The 18,595-nt window shown below is 40.6% G+C and overlaps 1 protein-coding gene across 4 annotated transcripts in view; it reads right to left on the minus strand.

The window, feature by feature from the left end:
* rnf152 (ring finger protein 152) overlaps positions 1-18,595 on the minus strand; it is a 60,730-nt gene that overhangs the window by 21,236 nt on the left and 20,899 nt on the right. For 3 of the 4 annotated variants that reach the window (XR_013911350.1, XM_026180245.2, XM_080306193.1), the window contains exons 2-3: positions 13,540-13,570; positions 8-85 (exon numbers count right to left, since the gene is read on the minus strand). The gene's annotated coding sequence lies outside the window, so the exon portion shown is untranslated. The remainder of the gene's footprint in view (positions 1-7; positions 86-13,539; positions 13,571-18,595) is intronic. The other variant, XM_080306194.1, reaches the window with a different exon arrangement.

Here is an 18,595-nt window from a genome sequence, read left to right on the forward strand (position 1 = left end):
AACTCACCCAGACAGAAGCGGATTCCAACTTATTCCGATCAGTCGTGGTGCCCAAATCACAAATGAATCAGGGCCAAAAGGATCGCTGTTAGGAGAAAAGGACAAAAGACAAACTGTCAGTACTGGCCCCGATTGAAGAGCTGCCTCTATGGAGGCCTGAATAAGTTGAGGGGTTAAAGCCTCAAAAGAGGAGTGAACTGATGATCCACTTCTTTCATATTTTGCTAAAGAATCTCAGGTCAGGCACACCTACAGTTTGAGGGGATCGGCCTCTGATCGCTGAAGAACTGCCAAAAATAACTTGTGTCTATTTATGGCTTAATAACATCACTGGTTCCAACCCTGGTGTCCCCTCCCCCTGACATGCTCAGATGTCCAGATCACCAAATCTAGACCACAAACTCCTCAATCTGGGCTGAACCCAGCCACACTAAACACAAACTTTATTGTTTTGGTCTCTAACTAAAGCTCAACACCACTGCTGAGTGTTTGAATATGGATTTGCTATCCAATCACTCTTGATCAAGATCTAGAGACATTTAAACTTTTTTTTGAAAAAGGGAGCAATCCACAATGTTAAAACAAGTTTAATCATGGATGGGTACAGCTTAGCATTAATTATTATTAAAATAAAAACAAAATCATGTTTCAAACTCAACTTCAAACACAAATCTCATCTTTCCAGTAAAATAAGAAAAATATATTAGATCATAGGTGTCGGATAAGAAAATGTGAAACTCATCTTTACATTCATTATTAGCACTCAGACATGCCATTATCTGCTGTGTAATGTCCCCGACTCTTTACTAAGAGGCACTCCACAGATCCTGTGTTATCCAACAGCAAGTTCAACCTTCATGCATTAATTTCCTCTCTATAGTAAGCTGTATTTAAATGGTGGATTATTTTCCTTTTCAGAGTAACGCCCGTCCCATTAGCTGCGATCGTGTCAAACCGCCATTAAAGCAAATGCATAATAGCCAGTTTCCATTCAATGAAATCAAGGTTCAACATGCCAATGAAACACAGGAACATCGTTGTGAATTACATGAAAAGCCTCGAGGAGGATTGAGTGGCCTGAGATGGCGAAGTCGTAGGATGATGGAGTATGTGCTGTTGCCAAGCAATTGGTCCAAAGACAGATGTCAGAAATGAACTGCGTCCTTTACCAATGACAGCTCAGTAATCCATATTGTAAACAGGCATTAAAGTATATCTGATGGTTTGGGAAAATGTGGAAAACATCCCAGTTTTTGTCTTTTCATGCTTTTACTTTCAACACAACATTTATACACGTTTCATTAAAAATAAATAAATAAATAACTTCCTGCCAATCTTACTTCTGAAAAAGCTGTCAGGTTGGGGTTACACGTGTGAACAAGTTGGAATATTTTCTGACACAGGATGAAAAAGAAGCGTGTCCCACTTTGACACTTGCTCGAGGGTTTTTCTGTCTGGCATTGGCAACAACAACAGGTTGTTTTCCCTCCAAGTCCTTGCGGAAACGTGTAATGCGATTTCCAGTTCGGCTCACTTTCCCCTCTTGCTCTCCCCTCAGTAAAATTCAGCATGTGTCGAGTGGGATGGAGGGAAATAACAACAGGAAACTGTGCTCTGAATCCAGCTGTAAAGTGCTGAGAGGACGGTGGTAAATATCACCTTTAATTCCAGTGTTTTAAGGTACTGCAAAAAAAAAAAAAAAAGGACTGCAAAATCCTATCTACTGATATGAGCGAACCATGAGTACTGATATGTAAAAGACCCCCCGCTCTTCCATTGGCCATTTTGTTTCTAATTATGATCGCTTAGTCTTTTTTTTTTTAATCTCTTTCTAGTCAGTCTTCAAGTGAGGTCTTTTTGTATCTCATTATTTTTGTTTTGCATCTTTGTGGTTGTTCTGCATCTCTTCAGGGCTGGATTGCATCTTTATAGTCAGTGATTCATGATTTTCTTTTGTAACATGTTCTTGTTTTGCATCTTTTTATTGTTTCCTTATGTTCCTTTTATTTTTCCATCTTTTTGAGAAAGTTTTGAGGAAGTCTCTTGGAATGGTTTGATTCCTTTTGCAAGTTTGCTTTATATAGTTTACACCTTATGAAAGGGGTTAGTTACCACAATAAGGCAAAGCTTTTACTTTGAAGGCTAACAGGCTGGAGTGAATCTGAAAAGTGCAATCCAAACCAGAAACTGGAAACAGTGGGTAGCTTGTGAGTGTTTGCAGACAAATCAGTGTGTACCATGCAAACTATTGACAACCAAGCCTAAGCGAAACTGTCTAAATCAACTGCGCCAAGGTCAGCAACCACTTGAAAAATGGTTGGAAATGGGAATGCACATATTTTCCTCGGCCCCCAGAGGTTGCCAGGGGGGTCACTGCCTAGATGACTAAGGCATTAGTTTGGTGTGCTCTAGTCTCCCATACTTTCAGCCAGAAAATGAATAAACTCAGATTATAAAATGCAAAGTTAGACACTGTGAGCAACAATGTCACTTTTGGTAGCACACATAACATAACTGGCTTATCAAAGCTCTTAAACTGACAGCCCAACAACTCTTATCTTATCTTAAGACTCCAACCTCAAATGATGTGCACTGGCATCACCTACCTCAAGAGAAAATCTTATCAAAGAAGAACCAAAGGCCTTCGTTCCACATTCTGAACCTTAATCACGACTCAAAATTGTTCCTCATAGCAAGTAGGCTCCAGATATGTCAGGGTAAACCTGTCTTTTTGTTTCTGTGTGCTTGAAGATATTTTTCAATAAGCACCAGTCTCAGAAAGCTCTGTTTTCACCACCAATAACATTGACTTTCAGGCAAGATGACGTAACTCTATATTATAATCCTAAATCCTTTGAGTATAAACCAATTAAGACTATTTAATCCTTCTGTTTCAAGTGAAAATTGAAATCTTAAAAACAAGGAAAAGAAGAAACACCAGAACAGAGAGCAGAAATCTTTAAGTAGCAGCTGTGGTGTCTCTGGAAGGACAAAGGAAAGCTGCCTGTGTTGTAAAACTGCAAATGAAACAAAACTCCTCAAACACATTCTACATTAGGGAAAGTAAAGGCTATTGTTTTGAAGGACTATGTGGCCAGTTTATAGATAAAAATGGGAAAAGCAAGTTAAACAGTATTTCATAAATTCGCCGCCTGCTGTGCCACCTGCGAACACAGTTTAGACTTTGAGGAATGGCCGGGATGTTGCCACTCTCCCTCCCCGTTCATCTCTTTTAGTGAGACAGACTGTGTTGAGGCTGAGCACATCTTTGGCACTCAGCCTAGGATAGAAATATTCCACAGAGGCCGATGTCAGCGTGGACACCTTCAGCTGGTGAAAACACAAAGCGAGTCAATACCCTGATTGGCAGGTAGCTCCTGAGTCACAGGTCAGGACAACTACTAATAAATCCATCAGGACGCAGTGCAAACCGATACAGTAACCTCTTAATCTCTTTAACGAGCCTTATCAACAAATAAATGGAAAGATACTGTGTCACCTTTAATCAATGGTAACATTCAGTTCTGTTAGGAAAAGGTGACATTATGGCCTTTTAGACTCATTTTTATTAATAAAAAGTCAATTTTACACATTTGTACTGTTTAATTCACCAAAACTTGTTTTGATTTCTCTAATTTCATCTTCCTTGCAGCCCCGATTTCCCTTTGTCCTCTAACAGCTTTGTTGGGGGCTGTTTAGTTAGTTTAGATTTTATGGCCATTCAGAATAAGAGAAAATGATCAGTGCATATATCTTTACAAAGTACTGTTACTGGAAGTAATGGCTCCAACCTAAGACATCTGATTATAAATATATCATTGTACTAAGAGAAAGGACTCAAATATAAGACACCGGCAGACCACATAACAAAAGATGAGAATCCATCTGAGGTACGAGAAACAAAAAGGGTGCAAACACCCTGTTGATGCCAGATGTCAAAGGGAAGTGACCAGACTGGGTCAAGCTAACAGGACTGCAACAGTAACTTAAATAACCATTAATTTGAACAAAGGTATGCAGAAGAGCATCTCTGAATGCACAACATGTCAAACGTTGAAGCACAGTTTTAGCACAATGTGGTCCTCTTTTGCTATTACACTAGAGGACCACAGTCTGTTTCCTGTTGGGTGCCTCTCCTCTTGGGAAGAACAGAGGCTACAATTCAAAACTGGACAGCAGAAGACTAGACAAATATTGCATAGTCTGATGAATCTCGATTTTTGCTGCAACACCTGGATGGTAGGGTCATTTTTAAGATAAACAACATGGAAGTATAGATCCATTCCGCCTTGTATCAACACTTCAGGCTGGTGTTGGTGGAGCAGCAGTGTGTTTTCTTGACACTTTAGGTCCCCAGGTACCAACTGAGCATCTTTCAGCTGATAGCTGCTCATAGCAGGATAACACACCATGTCACGCAGCTGGTTTCTAGAACATTACAAAGAATTCAACATACACAAATGGCCTCCATAATCACTAGACCTCAATCCAATGTAGCACCTTGGAATAGAATGAGATATTTTCATCACAGATGTGCAGCTAATAAATCTGCAAATCTGTGAGAGTATCATGTCAATACGGACCAAAATCTTGGAGGAATACATACAACAGCTTGTTGAATCTATGCAATGAAGAATTAAGAAAGCAAAAAGAGATCAAAATTGGTACTACCGAGGTGTAACAAACAAAGTGGACAGTTACTGTGTTTACAAAGTGCACTAATTAGAGAACAAGACAGATACCAGTGCAAGGAAAGAAATAACAGCACGTGAGAACAGTTAACCAGAGGGAAGACAGAGACAGGAAGTAAAGGAGACAGACAGAAAAGTAACTGCGTAAAGAGAAAGGCAAAGGCACAGACATAGAAAAGACCGAGGGAAGCAAAGAAAAAATATATATATATTCACAATCCCTGAGACCATGACAAGATTGCAGCTGATCTCAATGAGTGGGAAGAACTGAAAGCTGTTCTTTCCACTCATCTACTTTCCAGCAGCATCAAGTGATCCTTGATGTTGCTGTGAAGCCTGCACAGAAAGTCCTGAATCGTGTTTTTGGTGCAACTGATAAGAAGAAGTATCTAAAAGAAAAAACACTATCAGATACTGTCAGGGTTGAACTCTGGCACCCTCGCAGTTTATTTGATAGACTAAGGCATACATTGTATCACATTTCTGTAGAAGCGAGCTGCGAAATGAATGCAAGGTTATTACCTTTACATATATGAAATATTAGAACATGTCTGGCCGAGATAACAAGACTTGAGAATATGTTATGATCCCATTAAATCAGCAACCTGTGCCAACCAGAAAGGAAATATATAGTCTTGGTGTTTCCGACCTCAGACAGGGAACTGCGGCTTTGACAACTATTTGCACATCAACACACATCAAGAAAACGAAATGAAAAGAAAAAAACGGCTCAGCCTCGAAGCCTCTCCTTTTTCTGTAGAAGTGAAAACACGGGGCTGGTTTTGAAATAAGAAGCAGTCCTCAGTATGGGGACTGTAAAACAGCTTGCCAGCGCTAAAGAGACTCCTCTCCAGGGGAACCTTGACGTGCATAATTCCCACTTTAAGGGCAGCTTTCATTAGTTTCTGTTGTAGTCAGCCTCCAGAAAATGTCCCCAGATGTTGCCAAATAAAAAGGCTTTGATATTCCTACATGCCTTATCCCTCACTGGCAAGCTCGGTGTGTTTGCTGTGTTTAAAAAGAGCATGGAGTTGATGTGTCGGACAGCTGAGTAGCAACATCAAAGCCCCGCAGCTCTCACATATACAGGTTTGGTTTATACTAACACAGAGGGAAACTTAGAACATATCACTTACGCAATTTTTATACAAGCTAGATTACGAGTCAGATCTCAAACACACTTTTGCTCATTTGGATTACCCCTCGCATCCTATCAGCACTCACTTAAGATAATGGGCCCCGGTGGGGAGGATATAGGATGCACAGTGACTCTGGGAGCTTATGCATGTTAGTGAATGGGCAGGCGAGGCAGATAAAGGGCTTTAGAAAACAGACCAGTGGTGGCAATTTGACAGGATTAAAGCCTGACGGTGTGTTGTTCTCGTGGTGTCAGGTGTTGCTCGTTACACCCGAGCATGTCGGGGAATCGTGGTGTTGATCTGTGAGCATGTCGAGGTCATCTGAAGTCGTGGTTTAATCCTGCACTCTGGCACAAGGCATGGTCGGACCCAACAAAGGCTGCGTTGTTTTTTTTGTTTTTTAATTCATGCCAGTAATCAAAAAGGGAGATTTTGACCATTTCTTGGTGGTAAAAATCTTAAAGAATGTGTTTTAGATCAGATCAGGTCTGTGGCTGCCTGTGATTCATTTAAGTACCACTTAATTTGCACAATAACTACCAGAGAGAAACATGTCAGAGTGACTAATGACTGATTGTCAGGATACAGTTGGCAGAGGTGTGTAAACATAATTTAGTGCAAATGCAAGCTTCAGAATGGAGCTGGAAAAAAAATACAGCAGTAATACAAAGACTCTTCTAACAACAACAGTTAGCTAACTAGCTAAAGATTATATGTCATGATGTTGCAGACACAGAGCACTGCTGTATGTTTAAGTATCCTTGGTAGAAGATGCTGAACCCTGAACTGCCCCTGATGAATCAGAGTGTGAGTGTATAAATAGTTGGTTAAAAGCACTTTAAGTTACCAGATATTGTGGGAAAGCACTACACATGTACCAGTCTATGAAATATTAGCACAGGAAAGATGCTAATCTTTGAAATATCAGCAAAGTTCAAGTATCATCGTATGGTAGGAGAGCATGCTGAAAATGGACCAAACTTCTGCCAAGAGCACGTCTGAGATTGATGACTGTATTGTTTTTAGGAGCTGACAGATGAAGCACTGTGGCACGTTTAATAAATGGCAATTTCATCCATTATAGGAGACACTCAGATGTGGACTCTTAAGCAAATGACTGTTCAGGAGATAAAAGGAAATAATGAAAGTCTCTACTGCAGTAAAAAAAATTCTCTAATAGTCTCAGCTGCTTGTTGTATTCTGGCCTAACGGGAGGTTAATCCGTCTTGTATTACAATCCTTTGCAATGTAACAGAGAGTGGGGGGTAGTTAGTGGGAAAGACAAAGAACAACACTAGAGGCAGAGAGGCTCGTGTCATTGTCTCTACATCCACATGAGCTGAATGACGCACCTTTGACCTGTACAGACATCACACAGATACGACCGCTGACAAACCCCTGATTACCTCCACCTCCAGCACCACTCTCTCCTGTAGATCACCCCTCTCTTTAAAGCAGTGCAACACACAAGAGCCCCGCAGCTGAGTGAGCTACTATTAAAAAAAAAAAAAAAAGAAAAAAAAAGGCAAATGTCAAACACAAAACACACAGACACACACAAACACACATATTGCACATTCACAGCTGACACGCTTGACCTTCAGTGGTGTCTCCTGAGGCCAAACATGTGAAAGGCTACCTGTGCACACATGCTTTCAAGGTGCCTCTGATGAAATTGGTTCAGCCTCATAGAGCTCCTTTTGTAAAGCCAATTCTCGGGCTTGGCAGTGGACAACCTGGGGAAACAATTGGTTTCCAGAAAGACCTGCAGCTGACAGAGAGAGCTGTGGCTGTAGTGGTCAACAACATGTAGCTTGTATTAAAGAAACACCTCCATGGTAAGAGAAGCCAGGAGAACAGTCCTTTAGCCTGCAGACGTCAGGTGATATGTAAATATTATGTACAAAGATTTCCCTGTGTTTGAGTGCACCACTTTCTCCTATACACTGTGACATCATTGCAGTGGCTTACACCAAAGAGAAACAGTCACAAACCAGCCTGGATGAGATCCTCTAATTTGTCCTACGTATTCTCTCTTTTTTGGGGGGGGGTGCAGAAAAATTTGACCCAGTTCAAAATTTAAAGCGCATTTTGTAATTTTAATTGTAGCCCAATGTAGTATATAATAACTGTATAAAACAGACATGACCTTGTCTGATACAGTAGTAGATAATGTAGTTCTAATAGAAGTGGAGGAGTTTAAGTATCTCGGGGTCTTGTTCATGAGTGGGTGATTGACAAACGGATGGTTTACAGGAACGGTGGTAAAGAGAGCTGCTGACAATTTACCGGTCAATCTATGTGGTCATAGGGTAGTGATGGATGGATGAGCAGTGTATTCCCTGGCATAGAGCAAGAAGAGGCTGTGAGGTAGACCCAGGGCAAACCAGAAAGATTACGTTTTCCCGTAGACGAGCTGGAGGCAGCTGTTGGTGAGAGGGCGGTCTGGAGTTTTCTGCCAGCTACTGCCGCCATGACCACAACCCAGAAAATCAGTACTAGATGGATGGATGAATGGATGGGTGGATGGATGAACGGATGGGTGAGTGGATGAACGGACGAATTGGTGGATGGATGGGTGGATGGGTGGATTGGTGGATGAATGAATGAATGAATGGATGGGTGGGTGAGTGGGTAGATGGGTGAGTGGATAGATGGATGGATGGGTGAGTAGGTGGATGAGTGAGTGGATGGACGGACGGACGGACGGACGGACGGACGGACGGACGGACGGACGGACGGACGAATAGATGGATGATTGAGTGGATGGATGGATGGATGGACGGACGGATAGATGGATGATTGAGTGGATGAATGGATGGATTGGTGGGAGGATGAGTGAGTGGATGGATGGATGAGTGAGTGGATGGATGAGTGAGTGGATGGATGGATGGATGGATGGATGGATGGATGGACATACGGATGGACAGATTTCAGCTGGTCATTTAGTTTATTTTAAGAGTTGACTGAAGAGGATTTGCGACCCAAATGCAATCAGCTGATTAACAAAGCATCAGAAAGTGACTCAATCATTCATTTCGTCCTTTGTAAGATGCACAGACTTCAGAGTGTTTGTGATGTGCTGCTTTTCTTTATCACACTTGCACAGCACACGCTGTTCTCGGACAGCAGCACAGGTGTGGATGGACGCTGGTGAGGAAAATGAGCTACATTAACACCTGCTGAGGCATTCTGCGCAGTAACCTAAATGTTAATGACTCGAGCAGTTGGCAAGAAAATGGACGGGATAACAAGCTCTGACGAGGCCTGTCGAGTTAATCAATGGCCATGACATCCGATGAGACCGTTGCAAAGGACCAGACAAACACACAAAGGTGCAGTCAATGAAGAGCACAATGTCATCTCAGCAAGTGACAGCTCAGCAGCCAGAAGTGAGAAGGAGGAAAACTGTTTTACAGAGTAAAATGTCTGATGAAATGCACCACATCCACTCCAAGATTCCTCAAATGGAAGCAGAGTGGAGGGGGGTTTCACAGCAGGAGGATCGGTGTGTTACAGAGCAAATAAATCAGCCACTTGGCATCGAATGTCGTCAGACAGACTGCGGGCATGTTTCAATCAACAGGCCAAGGGACACACTGACAGCATGTGGGGGGGGGGGATAAAAAAATATATTAAAAAAAAGAGAGAGTACAACGAGCACGAATGAGATATGAGACGCCGGCAAGAAAGACATACATCAAGCTTGAAAACATCACCGGAGGATGAACTGAGTGAAGACAGTCCCACAAGACATGAATATGGGTCATATATATTTCTGGAGCTCATATTCGTAGCCATGTTAACTTGCTGTCACGCACACAGTTAAGCACAAAGTCTCATGAATTCTTTCGTATTCCCTTCATATGAACTCCACTACAAAAATGATCTGAAAGCAACTTTTATGGCAGTATGATATAACATAGCATACATGTTATACTGTAAGCTACAGTGCTTTAATATTAAAGAGCATTTAAGTGTCAATACATGGACAGAGATATGTGAAGCCATTTTAATGCAGTTCAATTAGAGGATTGGAGTGAAGAAGCTACTTCAACACAATTATATTCATAAAAAAAAAGTTTTAAATGGGGGCCTATTATGCTCATTTTTCATTCGTCTTGGACTCTAGAGTAGCTTTGCATGCTTTACAGTCCAAAGAAATCCTATTCCGTCCTTGACATCATATAAAAAATGTAAAAAATAAAATTAAAAAAAATTGTGTGAAGCCAAAGCTTTAGGGATTACATCTACATAGGCTTACCTCATTATTTGAAACTTCAACCATGTTGCAGCAGGCCGTGAAGGCTCAAGCCATGTGACACGAGACTCACTGGAGAGCCAGCTGATGGCATCTCCAGTGTGTCCTCCTTACAGTAGCAAAATAGACGAACAGCAAAGGCTTGCTGGTTTCGCAGCGACTAAACTTTTTAACTCTACTGTGGAACATGTTATCAAAATTTGGAAAAATAAAAATAAAAAAAATTCCTAAGAAAATGCATCACCAAATATACCTGTGGAGTCATACCATGTAAAATCTGTGTAGGAAACACTGCATTTCTTTTCACACAGCCAAAAATACAGTCATGTAAGAAAGAAAGACTTCTTCAACAATGTCCTTTGGACAGGCAAGACCAGAGTGAAGATGCTGGGTGATAGTGGACAGCATCACCAACCACATCCTGTCAGTTGAAACACTGCACACCAACTGTCAGCGCTGTGGCTGAGGGGTGATGATTTGGGCCCGTTTTGCAGCCACAGGACCCGGACACTTTGCAGTGACTGAGTCAACCAAGAATTGAGGTGTTGCAATGACCCCGTCAAAGCCAGATATTAAGCTGGTTTAAATGATGTGACAAGATCTTAAGAGAGCTGTTGAAGGTAGTTCTAACAGCTGTTGAATCGTGGGGTGTAGTTGGTTTTTAGGATTATCACAACTTATTATTGTTACATTTAAATTTGAAAAACTCTTTGTGCGGGAAACACTGCATTTCTTTTCAGGGTTGCAGGCACGCAGTATATTCCATGAGTTTGGACTTGTCAGCTGGTATCTCGGAAAATAGAGCTATTAATGTGATTAACGTTGTAACAAAGTCCACTTTACCACAAAAATAATCTAACAACAAATTAGACGAAAGCATAAGCATTGGGAGTTAAACCCCACTCTCCTGGAGTGGATCCTTGTGGATTATTAATGATGTTTTTCTATCACCTGGTGTTCCCATACTTTAATTGTGAAACTCAAACTGAATGAGCTGAAATCTGTGTAACTGGTTGCTCCAGATGGCATTAAAAGAGAATTAACCATGAGTACTAATGGTGCACTCATGGTTAGCAGCTTGGTGGCCTTAAAAACACAGTTGGCCAACAAAAGATTATTACGGGTGAGCCAGCTTTCTCTGCACTGAGAGGAGATTCACTAAATGCATGACTGAACAGAGTAAATCTACAAAGCCATTTGAATTAGAGAAGGCTGGAAACATCTTTTATTCTTTGCTTCCAGTGTTCGATTTAGTTAGAGCTAATGGGCATAATTTATACATGAAACACCTGCCTGGTCCAGCATGAAGTAAACACAATCAGGGGAGGCCACGTAAGGACATCCGTGGATGCCTCCAGGATTTCAAAAACAGCAAGTCCATCTAAATATTTCCTGAGAGGACTTGAGAATTTATCAGTACCACTTACAGATTCAGTGATTATCAGACCTGCAGCTCACAAAATGAAAACTCCACCTGCACATAGTTAGCAACTGTTTTCCACCTGTGATTTTCTTTGTCAGCAAAGCTGAAAACCATTTATTTTCCCAGAAAATCAAGCAGGAAAGCAAGGAGGTGGTTTGTTTGATCTGTCAGCCGGCTCCTGCTTTCATTCAGGCCACCCGAGGAGTGGACAGATTATCATCGGCAGGAAGCAGAGCAGCAGGATCGGTTCTCAACCTGCCGAGTTTAGGCCTCGAGATGTAGGCAAAGCTTTGCTTTCATCAAATACCTCGCAGAGAAAACCAATCCCAAAAGCTGCAGTCTGCCATAGCAGAACTGAAGAACTTATTACTGCAAAATGGTAAAATTATAAGAAATAATGGCAGCAATTTTAAGATATAACCAGTGTCTAGTAAGAATCATGTAGTTGCATGAGTATGAAGATGCTTTCACAGAGAAACTGAGTTCACGTCTCAAAAAGTTGCACTTTCATTTCAGGCTGAATTGAGACTCATCATGATCTCTGTAGCTGAACTTCACATGCCCGCAGCTCCAGACTCCAGTATGAGTCAACTTTAATGCCCAGAGAAATCCTGCAAGGTGACATCAAGTGCACGTGAACACAGCACGCTTACTTTAGCTGTCCCCGCCAGACTGTGAGGCTTTAAATCAAAGAAAACCACAAGCGTGATGCTCGCACAAACCCAAAACCCTGCCAGCACTCACAACTTCTCAAATCCAACTCATCCTTTCCTGCAAGCAAGAATGTGTTTGTACTGTAACACGTGCCAGATTTTTATTTGGAGGGAACCCATGTTGTTGTAGTTAACAAAAAATGAATGACACATCTCATCAGCCTCATTTTGTGATTAAGGCTGATTAGCTCGTTAGATTTTTCCACAGAAAAACAACACAAAAAGGCAAATTAGCTTTTTGTGCAATCAGTCATTTTTGCAATCATATCAGGTACCAGCATGCAGTTTGTACATAACATATTGACACAATATTGGATAAGAACTCTTTTTAAAAGGGAACTTTTAGCTTTTTGTGCAGCTCATCTCATCTTCTGTCAGAAACGAGCAGTTTTCCTGTCTCCCGTTTCTTCAAATCTCCCTCCCTCAGAGTCTTTGGAAATCTACTTTGGGGTGGCCCTCCTGCCTTTACTCTGTGGGTGTGTCATGCTTGCAGCATGGCAGATTATATTACAAAATTCAGCACTTGTTATTCAGACAAGTCTATGCAATGTCCATGTGCTCTGCAAGCGTTGCATCATCTCAGTGCAACTTGCCTGTTTATTAAACTTAAAGTGTTATAATGAAACCAAAATTGAGATTTTTTTTTTATTCTTTTTCGCAGTGAATAAATGTTTTTATTTTATTTATTATTTGTTTATTTTGAGTATCGCCATCACAATTCCCCAACTCTCTGTGAATGGTCCTCATGGCCAGTGATTAATTGAGTGGACAATTTCCATATTAATGATCAAAAAAACTGACCTCACAGCCCTTTGTTCTTTAATTGGGCTGGTTTCATTCATTCTGCAAATGTACTGTTTATAAGCTTGGGGAAACCTGCAGTCAGCTGAAACTGAAGAAGTCACTTGGATGAGCGACAAAACGTTTCTTCCACTGAAAACGTCCCAATGAACAAAATCAACGTTTTAGGATTTACTTACCTGGATGATTGAGCATGCATCAAGAAAAAGATAATAATGAAAACCAAAGGTACACTTGTAAAACTAATGGGAACCATCACTGAAAGTCAATGAAAGAATTGGGAATAAAATAAAATACTTTTTAATATAAAAAGTAGTCCAGTGAAATTAATAGAACCTAAAGGTTACTATGAAATAAGCAGAAATCATCCCTGTTTCTCAAATTTTTTTTAGCATGCTGCATTTCACACATCATAAGTTCACATCTGAAATGCAAAATGTTCATTAACAATTACTAAAAGTTAAAAACACAAGGGCACAAATCTAATTCTACTTAAATAAACTTCACTCACCAGCGTCGTCAGAGTCCTGTGTTTATTTTGTCTGAAAAACAAAGAAACAAAAAAATTCATCTTAGTGTCATTTTTTATATAATCTGCTTCAGGAGCATAAACTGTATATAAAAGACAACATAGCCACCAGGCTGTCACCCTTTGTGTGAGAAGGTAAATTACTATGAATTGCACAGGTACAAAGAACAGACAGGGAAACCTGCAAATTACTGCTAAGTAACAGACGAATAAAATATGAGAATTTCACACATCAAAACTGAAGCACAAACATTTAGGATGGTGTGTATCACACAAACCAACCACAAAATCAGTCAATCCATTAAAAGAGGTCCACAGATTAGTGAGCTGGCAGATACCAGTCAGTCAAATACACCACGTCCCTACCTCCAGCATCGAGATCAGAGTGATCATGAAAAGGGAAACTATCGAAAAAAAGTTTTTTGTAACATGCTTTGTCTAAATGTCCAAATTTTAACCTGGGAGTCTCTGGGGATTCACTCACTTTTGGGGCCAGCCTCAGGTGGCCACTAGAGGAACTGAAATTTCTGGTAGGTTCAGGTCTAATTGCTGCTGCTTGTTCAGGAGGTACACGGCTAACCGTCTGGAAAGCAATTCAGACAAGAGTGCTGGCTTAAGGCTCACTAATTAGCATGATTTCTTTTTAGTTTTTATAAGCAGTTAATATAATTTTATTAGTGGGATATAACCTTTTCCCAGGTGTAAATGAGTACCGCCCTCCAAATACCACCTCATCTCTTAGAGAATTTAGCAGGTGGATGTCCTTTCCAGCCACTGTGTGGATTAACAGCACCAGCTGCAAAGTGCTGAATGTGAATGCAGTCCCGCTGAGGAAGCAGCTAGCTCGACAGAGATATCAATATGGACACCTGTGGGCCCTCCTGTTGCCATGACCACCAGCAACAGCTGCAGCAGAGTCACTCTATCGTCACCGGCGGCCGGTGGGGGAATCAGCACTTCCTAAACAAATTAGTCTGAGGAAAACTGCTGAGGCCCGAACCCTTTAATTACATCAACCCCAAACCAAATTATACGCAGACTCTGTAATAACTAATGCACATCAAACAAGCCCTCCTCCTCTTCCTCCTATCCCACTCAAGCTTATGTGTGGAACATTTATATCGAGGTGTTCATTCCCAGAGGAGAGACGCAGAGAAATGTCAAGACAAAGGAGACATGGCTTCTCCTCCCTCCCTGGCCTTTTCGCTTCGCGTTCTATCACTCTCTCCATTCTTTTCGCTCCCCTTCCTCATTCATTCTCCGTCTCCTTCTCCCTTTATCCTGTCATCTACATTGTGGGGAGCGTCTTTCGCTCCTTCGAGCTTTGGCTGTGTAAGCAGAGCTGGCGAGATGAGAAGAAGCAGCGCTGTACTCTGAATAGTGAAGCACAATAGGCGAAGAGGTTTTGCAAGGAGAGAATTAAAATTCTGCCACCGGTGGAGCAAAATAAGATGCCACGTGTGTGTCTGTGAGGGGAGGGGTTTAAAATGAAATGAAATGTGTTTTTGATAGAAGAACTTCACTCTCTTGGAAAGAGAGCTTTCAAAAGTGAACAAACACAAGGTTTAGAGGGAATGGAAAATGAGCTAAAGCAGACCAGACACATTTAAGTCCTTTTTCTCATTGTTTTTTTTTTTTTGTTTTTTGTTTTTTTTTTATAAATACAGCTAAATGTGATCTTAAGAAAAGTGCAAGACAGAAAGGAGGGGGGGAAAAATCGTTCATCTTTCAGTCCACACTTCATCCATGTTCTCATGGAGAGCACCAGCTATAAAAAGGCCATTCATAAAAAGGCAGGTAAATACCATCAATCAAAGGATGCATGCAAATTAAGGTCAATGAGCTCCTCATATAATGCAAACATCACACTGAGCTCTTACTACTGGGAGCAGAATATTAATAAGTACATGTATAGTGTACACAGGAAAAACCTGCTCGCCAAGGATAATAAGGTCTTTAAGGGATGTTAATATAAAACATGTGGCACCTTCATAATAGTCTCAGGTGACTGCCTAGCTTTAAAAACAGTACATCCTACTATAATGGTTAAGTGGACATGTTGTTATGTAGCGCTTTTCGACTCTACCTGAGCACTCAAAGAACTTTGTACAACATGCCACATTCATCCATTCATCCAAGCACTTTTTTTCTATGTTTAAGTTCTTTTTATCTAACATTTACAAACATTCAGCTTGGGGTTGATTTCTTGCCCAAGAATTATTGGCATGGAGACTGAAGGGAGATCGAACAAATAACCTTCTGATTAGTAGACAAGTTATTCTACTTCCATATAGTCATATCATAATCATCATTGTAGTATATGTATGTATGAATATTTGTGTGTCTGTACCTTATGTCCTCCTTAATTCATGGGAAAATTTGCACAAACATCGTCGTAAATACAGAGATTGATACAGTGAAAAACACTATAAATCTCTCTTATTTTATCTTCTCTTTTTAGGACAACTCTATAGAGTTGTTGTTTTTTGGTTTGTTTTTAATAGCTTATCCATTTCAATACTGGAGTTGTTGCTTGGCTGCTTTCAATGACTAGTCTCCCGACCACAGATAGTATAAAGGTCTTTAAAGTGAAGCTACCAGGGGCCAATAACTGTGGTTGTAAAAGGACTTCGGCCCTATAGATGTTTGTGAGAAAATGGTCCTCAACCCCTAGGTCAGTCAAGTCCATGGTGTCAGTCACCAGGATATACTCCTTATCTAATCACCTCTCATCAAGAAGTGGTAACATCCCTCTTTTTATACTATCTGTGATTCCACTGGAGGCCGTTTTTGGCTGCAGTTCTAGTATTTTATGCATCTGTTGCTTAGCTAACTAGGAGATATGTACATGGCAGCATTGAAACTGCAAAACATGTTTAACTGATGTGTGGTGTAGAGATGTGGACATCCATATATTACAGTCTGTTTTACACAATGCTGATTTAACCAATAAAAAGAAAGAAAGTAAAGCACCAAATTCTCTGTTTTAAGTATATTGCAACTTTATTTCAACCGAGATTTTTCAATATTGTGCGATTATAACTTCACTGATTATGCTAACTTTGCAAACTCCACCTGTGTTATAAAGATTTGAACGTTGACATTCTATCAGAGCAAGCAAGGCAGGAAGTGCTTGTGCAGTGGACTCTAAATAAATAGGCCTAAATTAAGTGAAAGAAATCTTCTTTCATCTCAAACAGTATTCTGTCATAAAGCTTCTCTCATCCCTCATCGCATCTATCCTTTAGATCTCTGCCATCTTGTGATTGCAGTTGGATATTGTCTCTGGAAGCAAACTTGATTACAGAACTACTAAAATCTCATGGACTTGTCTGTCTCCATCTCCTATTAATAAAAGCTTGATTGCACATGTGAAGTGTGGATAAACCTCTGGTCTGTGACGGGAGACTGTCGGAGATTAGCATGCTAGCTAAGCCACTGCTGGCTCTGCTTTCACTGCTCTCAGATCAGTTACCTTCTGTGCTTTGTGTGAAACAAAGCTAGCATTGGCAAGTAAACAACTGCTTTCATTTATCGTTGTAACAAATGAGCATTCTCTCACTGACCACCTCGGCCAACTTGTATGACGTAACCAACTTAATAACTTGCTATAATTGTTTGATTAGCAGCTGTGAAACCACTTGGTTGGCCAAAATGTACAAAGTTTAACTTAACATGGTTGTTGTTTTTTTTCTTTTTAAATAAAGTTATCTGTGTTTCTTAGCTCTCATTGCCTTTCTGTAAAAGGTACCTAATGCCTCTGAATTGGTTGTCACAAAAAGGTTCCAAAAACTATCTTTCTAGAAAGCTGGTTTTTACATGATTCCTTGTGTATATTTGCCATTCTGACAGATCCAAAGTAAATACATATATTAGCTGCCTGAGATGGCCATTTTGCTGCCTGCATAAGAGGTCACCGTCTGGGGATACTTCCAAGCAGAGGTGGTAAATGCAAAGTTAGCATGAGCCAAAAAGAGCCATTTAATGGGAACTACGTCATAGTGTTTATCTTGAAAACATTACGGCAACATGCAGGCACTAAGGCAATCAATTACTGAATTATACCATGCTGTTGCACAATGAATGCAATAAGCCCTCTGGGCTTTTTTCTCATTACCAGGTACACACTGTCCTACACGGGCGAAGCAGGGGAGGCTTTTAATAACATTTAGTATTCAGATTAAACCGTTGTACGCAGCCAAAGCTACGGCTTCCAGGGTTTTGGCTCCAAAGTAGGATCAATTTACAATCCAATTAATTCAAATTGTGTGGAAACATGCTCACAAGGAGGAAAACAATCGGCTGTCCCATTAAGGCAAAGACAAATGAGGGTTTGGAGCCGAAAGAGAAGAGACACCTGATGCGTTTGACATGCCTGCTTTCATTATTTGGTTTACTTCCAATACAACAGGCTTTTAAAATAATATATGCATAGTAGGAGTACTTTTTTCCTTTTTACCTAAAAGCCACTGATGGGCTCCAGTTGGATTTGATCTGGATTTGAAGTGCGCTTCAAACACAATGTTCAATTTGTCTGTTAAAAATAAATAAATAATTTATTACAGCTCATCAAAGACTTGCAGCAAATAAACCATGATGTTTCCGAGAAAGCGCAAATGATACGCATCTCTCACAGCAGCAAGAGCAACACTGTCTGAATGTTTAAAAGCTGTACACAAAAAAAGACCACAATATAGATCCACTGCCTTCAAAGCAGCTGGTCAATCATGTTTAGCCACTCTTTCCTGCTCTTTAAATGACTTGTCATCCTGTCTTTCAAACCTGCTGTGAGCCACACACAGCTGCAGATCACCAGCATGACCTTTAGAAAGATTCAGGGAAATTCATTAACGAGCCTTTGATTAAGTCGTTTCACGCTGGCAGAGTTTTTCCTTGATGGGAACCTAAATAAATAATATACCACTTCCAGCTGATGTGTCCTTATTAAGCTCAAAATAACACCAACATAGATAACTTAATCAGTGATTTGTGAGCAGATCATCTTAAACTGGTTTCTTGAACATGACAATGAGTTCAC

This window comes from Astatotilapia calliptera, chromosome 9 (genome assembly GCF_964374335.1).
Source record: "Astatotilapia calliptera chromosome 9, fAstCal68.1, whole genome shotgun sequence".
NCBI classification, from domain to species: Eukaryota; Metazoa; Chordata; class Actinopteri; order Cichliformes; family Cichlidae; genus Astatotilapia; species Astatotilapia calliptera.